The following is a 6,568-nucleotide window of genomic DNA, read 5'->3' as shown; positions in this document are numbered from 1 at the left end:
TTACGTTTACTTACCTAACTAGTAAGTAGTACCGAGTAGTATATAGTCGTCGTCGTGTGTCTCTGTAGACGTAGTAGTTACGTTAGTTTGTTTTGTTATTATATATATATATATATATATATATATATAACAGAGGTATTGCTAGGTACTTAAAAGATTCGGGGCTTCGGCCCATAACCATCATGCTTTTCTATTTTGATTTTTCAAGACATCGACTGGGGATTCGGGGCACTGTCAAATAGAATCGGGGCACGGGCCCGTCTTCTAGTGTTAGCGACGCCTCTGGTATATAATGTCAAGCTCTAACAGTATATAATACAGAATTTCTTCAGGCTAAGACAGACAATTCAAATTTGCCTTTCTGTAGTTTAGAATAACGTCTGATGTTCTGTGCACATGTGTTTTGACTTGCCGTTGTTTGTACAAAATAAGGTTGTTGGTTTTTGTTAATGCAAAGCTACACAATGAGTTATCTGCACTGTTTACACCACGGGGAATCAAACCTGGGTTTTATTAAACAATCATTAATTTTACTTTGTTTAACCTTGTATCCAAACTCTCTTTTCATCTCAGTAAGATTTAATTTTTTAGTTTTACTCTGTGATACATATCTTGGCCATTCATTCTGTTATTTTCACTTGTTACCTGAAAGACAAATCAGTGAATACGGGAATACCACATCCTTAAATACCCCCGATGTCTCAAAAAGCCTAATAAATGACACGAAATTATTTGTAAAACTGTGGTTACTTGTCATACTTGCCATGTGTATTTGTGTTTTTTGTTTGTTTTTATACATGGTTTTAGCTGAATGTAAACTAGTAGCAACGTGAGTTACATTAAAAATGATGTTAAGAAAGATGAACAATAACTTATCATGTCGCGAGTATTCACTGAGAGACTGCGCCTAATATTCTTTTAAGGGTGCAAGTGAAAATACGTGTATTTTCTTGTAAATCTTTGCAAGTATATAAACATTGAGCAAGGTAAGCAGCCTACAGGATAAGCCATTGCAACTTTCATGAAAATAGCCTGTTTAACTAACTAGAGAGAAGGCAACTAGTCAACATCAACCACGGCTAACTCTTGGTCCACACTAATCAAAGAGTAAAATTTGGCCATTACTCTTATAACGCACACATGGTCCCAAAATGCGGACCATGATTTTGCAGCAAGAGGACGCAAACCACGAACCCTAAAATTCGTAGTTTGGCACACCCAACCCAATATTTTATCTTAGTTAACCGAGTTATTCAAAAATATTAAATTAAGATAATGTCGAACCTGAGAGATGGTGAATGTGAAACTAACGATGGTTTCTTTGAGTGTCGTCTTACGATATTTTCAACTCATTTTCTCAATTTGACAAAACAATTGTTCATGACAGATAAAACTTACAGTGAAATTAAAATGATTTTGCAATTTAAAATTCAACCCAAATTTAACTATCACACGTCCTGATATTGATATTTTTGTTGTTGATATGGGTATATGAGCCTTAGAAAAACAACTTCGTTTTGTTCGATTTATCCGTCTAACGAAATGCTAAACATTTTGAACTCAAATGAAGAAAACAGGAAACTCGTCAGATTGAATTATTATATCAAAACCGAAGTTTTTGTGTGTGCTTGTGTAAGATAAGTGTCTAACTATTATAATGACCGTCACTTTATTACCCTTAGCTGATTGACGTTGGTTTGTGTATTGTTGTTGTTTTAAGTAGATCGGTTTGTGTAATTTCTAAATTAGTCTGTGAAGACAGAAAAACGACCACGCATGCGTTAAGTTTCAGAAGGTGACTTACTGTTACCTATTAAAAGAAAGAGACGATCACCTAAGTGTACATGTTATATTGATAAGAAAGGACAATAATATAAAATCCAATGAGAGTTATCACAGGCCTTGAAATAGTGTAGGTGGGGAACTAATACGATTTAAAATACACACTAGAAAATAGTGCGCCAAAAAGTTTTGTTTAAACTATTTAGGGCCTTCCACCTACGTAATCATACTGATTAAAACGTCCGCTTCACATCGATCTTCAGAAGTTGATTGTTGCTAGTCAGTTGTTAACAACATGACTTACCGAAGTTTTCTGCTCACAAGTAAGCTGAGTTTCATCTGTACTGTTCTTTTACTGGGGTCTGTTAACCTTGCAAGTGGTAAGTAAAAAAAATCAGTTAAAAAAAAGACAAACGTAAGTATATAAGCTATTGGTAACTTCTAAAAATTTAAGACTGGTGAAGATGTAAAATATAGAACTGACTATACGCCTGGTAAATATCCTGTTTCAAGCAGCAAAACTTATTTTACATTCGGTTCTTTAGACACGCGACTAGCTAGAGTTTTCCCAACTTAGATGTAACATGAGCTATCATTAACTTCTAATGAAAAAAAAAAAACAACTTACAAAGATCAGACAGAAATTAATTATAATGAATTAGATTATATTAATTTTATGGTTTATAAGAACTAGATGTTCTGATTTAGTGCAAACATATATTGCATAATGTTACAAGTAGTATTAAATGGTTGACAGAGGTTTAAATCTAAATAGGTTCATTATTAACAAAAGTTGAAATTTAAAATGTACGTAAATGCTTATTTTACAAGTTGGTTAGGTACAACGTAGGATATCTAGGTTCAACTTCAAGCGAAACCAGTAAATACACTACCGTTGTAATCTAACTATAAACTGTGCTCATAGGGTGCTTAAATGAATATATCATTTTCTCTATATTTTTAGGGTTCTTGTTTATGCGGGAACTAAAGTCATGGTTCACTCCTCGTATTCGACTTGTATTATACTACACAACTTACAAAAGATACATAAAGTCCTAATATTACATTTTGACTAAGGTATTTTATTACTCATCAGGATCTCTACCAGCCTATCCTTTTTTAGGAAGGATTAAAATAAATGAATCGATGAAACCTTGGACAAATACGTGAACCGAAAGAGCTTGTCTTCCCGAGTCTAAATCTGTAATTAGATCTCAAATCGGCCAAGAGATGACAGAACTATGAGCTAAAAGCTAAATAGAAATTCAGAGCCGTTCTATGTTATGATGTGCACTAGATTAAGTAAACGGATTGTAATTATTATCAATTTTTTAAAGTAATTTACAAATCATATTTTAGGGTAAAGATTAATAATATTTTATTAAGATTAATTTTACTATTATTCAGAAGAACTAGTGAATCAGTGAGCTAGTCTTTTTGCTTTTGGAGCGGGTCGAGCAACCACAACGTCTACGGATTTGTTTGTTTTAGAGCAAAGTCGCATTGAGCTATCTATTATATTTTCCGTGGGGAATCGAACCTCGAATCTTAGCGTCGTAAGTACGTAGACTTACCACTGTCTTATTGGGGGACACAACATCTGCGGAAGAAAAATATATTTGCAATTCTGAGGACGTATGATTGAAAATAAAGTGTAATATGTTATAACATCTGAAACACACTACATATTTCAAATCCACTACAGAAGAGGTCGTCTGGCCAATACCAGAGTTCAATAAACCGAAAGGTTTTACACCTCTTGCTAAAATATGTACAGTACGCCAATGTTGGCCCACACGTCGTGGAGATTGATCCAGGCCACACTAGCCTGAGGGTGTAGTAATAATTATTAATTTAGAATTTTGTGAACTTAGACTATTAAGTTGCATGAATAGACCCATTGTTTGACAAGTTGGATCAACCCATTCCGAAATTTTCCGGTGACCTCTGTGGTCAGTCCACTTATACATGTATGGTTTGGAGGTTTATAATTATAGTGTAATGAGTATAAAAAACAAAAATACACCAACAACAAGTATGTCATGAGATTCCAAAATAAATAAGAAAGTAGTTGTTATTAATAAGAATAAAATAATGTACTTTCAGCTGTTCAGAGAATATACCATGAATGAAAAGTATTATTCAAATAAAGGATTTATTTTCAGCTTCAATAGCTGAGATACCACCAAAACCACTTTACTTAGAAATGACAAACTCCCTTTCTTTTCAAATAAAAAATATGGCTATGAGAACGAATTTGAAAAAAAGTGTTCACTATGAAAGCATTCTTTGTTTTTTGTTTTCCTAGAATTTTCGTGCAAGCTAGATAATATCTCTCTCCACATAGCCGTATTTAATTTGGAACTGATAAGCCATAGGAAAGGCAGCTAGTCTGCACCATCAATTACCAACTCCTCGCAAATTCACAGCCCTAAAGTGCAGAACTTGGTTTTTCGGCAACGAGATGCAAACCATGAATCCTAAAATTCAGTCCTAACAGGTTAACTACTAAATCATGTATATAAATTCATCAAAAACTAGTTATTCACCCTTTACCAAAGTTTCTGGAATTAGAGATATTTTCTTACCTTTGACTAGATGACCAACTGTAGAGACTGATTCTCTTTTGTTTCTCGGTGGTTTAGCAGTAAGTTAATGGACTTATAACGCTAACATCCGAGGCTTGAATGCCGCCGTGAACAGAGCACAGAATAGCCGATTGTGTAATTTTGCTCTGAAAAAACAACTATAACTTTTGATTTAAACTTGATAATTATACTTATAATCACTCAGTTTTTTATATTGTAATATGTCTGAAGCTTATTGTTCTGGGGTAGATCTCTAGATTTTGGAGCTGGTAAGCTGGGTTCGAATCCATGCTATACGATAAAATTTTCTCGCACTTTAAGCTGTGAGTTTATATGGTGGGTTGTCAGGTGCTGGTGAGAGGCTGCTTTCCATTTGGTTAGCAGTTCAAAATTAATGACAGCGCAAATAGCCTTAGTAGCTTTGCCATAAGTACAAATATAGACTGGAGCTTATAAATTAACTTAGTAAATATTTGCAAGCATTTGAGTCAGAATATTCCATTATTTTAATTATCATTTTAAAATCTCCCATTTTATAGAAGTTGTTATTTTTATATTACTGTACGTTTTATGCTGGAAGTATGTATTTTAAGACCAGTTACTTATGAGCTTCGTAGGAAATTTCTTGTCAATATCTTTTTATTATATCCAGTGTTGAGATTATTCTTTAGTTTATGATCATTGAATATATACAACAATTTCAATCGCGAAACACGATAGTGGTTCATAATAAGGACTGCCCAGGTATTTCACAAAATTTCTAATAGAACATACGGGCAAAACTCATCTTAAAAAAGCAGAGTTATTCTTGAAACAACACTCAAGACCTTCTATTTCAATGGCTAAGGCTGCTATAATATTGATAATAGCAAAAAATTCATTTTCTGATTGTTAGACAAAATTCGTCGATTTGTTCTTCATATTATTATTATTATTCATATCATAACATAAAATACAGCTATGAATATTTTATTCAAACCTGGGTAAACCTCTACTAAAAATAACTGCGCAGGTCATAGGACTATTTATGTTGATTCTTGAATGAGAAGTAGATATTTTATTATTTTACTGCTATTGGCGGTTTCTCTTTGAAGCCATTCAAGCACCAAAGCCTACGGCAAAAACGGCTAGGTATACTATGTCAAAATCTTTGCACAACTACTAAACAAGCTCCTGTGAAGGTTGTAGGACTAATTTTTAAGTACTCTCTAAAATTTTCCAAGTTCTTCTTCGCTACCAGTCTAAGCTCTTCAAAGCTGTTCAATCATCGCAGAAATGTAGAAGCCATTTAAGCACTGTTAAACTAGTCAGAGCACAGATAGCTCTTTGTGTAGCTTTGTGCTTAACTACAAACAAACAACAGCAGTAAATTGTTGAAAAACATGTAACATATACATATGCATAAATGGACATAAGGAAAAGTTAAGAAACAAGATAATTAAAAATTGTTCATTTAAAAAGGGGAATAGGGATCGTCAAAAAGTACAGAAACAAGTTGACTGAAAATGCAAAGGTTGTATTTTCAAGCTTACAACTAGGTACTTTAAAAAGTAAACAAACTAGGCTGTAAAAAGTGTATACATTATTTTCTCAAGCTACAAGTCCCTATTTTGACTCCGTTTTTACAGTACTTGTCAATTAACTATGACACAATACTATGCGTAAAAGATTTACATACAATGACAACTGACGCGTGGGAATACAAGGTATATGGATCAAAATAATGTTGTCACGCGAGGTTCGTAACTTAAACAAATTGGCAAGGTTAGTCAAGTATGGAGAAAAATACTAAGAGAATAAACTCAGTCACAACTTGCTGATGTTATCAAGACAACTGTTAAGGTTTAGGGCTAAATCACCTGATTTTATAGTTTAAGTAGTTTCTAGGCGGTAACGTTCTTTTCTCATTTTGGGCTGATGTAAAAGAGAAATTTTATCCCTAAGGATTCATCAACTAAGAATCTATGTCTAAACTAGAATTTACACCACACTCCAGCAATAAAATAAAACATCATTTATGGTTTCTTGTACCATACAGACAAATTGTTTAATAATTAAGATGGAATCACTGAGAACCATGGAAATTAATATTTTACGAAAAAACAAATAAGAAGGATAAAAAAATGTTGATTATGTATTAGATTAATTCATAAAAACGATAAGTCTTTAAAACTAATTCTGATAAAACAGTGTTGCGT

The sequence above is a fragment of the Limulus polyphemus genome, unplaced genomic scaffold (assembly GCF_000517525.1).
Source record: "Limulus polyphemus unplaced genomic scaffold, Limulus_polyphemus-2.1.2 Scaffold3584, whole genome shotgun sequence".
Lineage (NCBI taxonomy): Eukaryota > Metazoa > Arthropoda > Merostomata > Xiphosura > Limulidae > Limulus > Limulus polyphemus.
The sequence above is the reverse complement of the archived record's forward strand: the minus strand, read 5'-3'. Positions refer to the sequence as shown.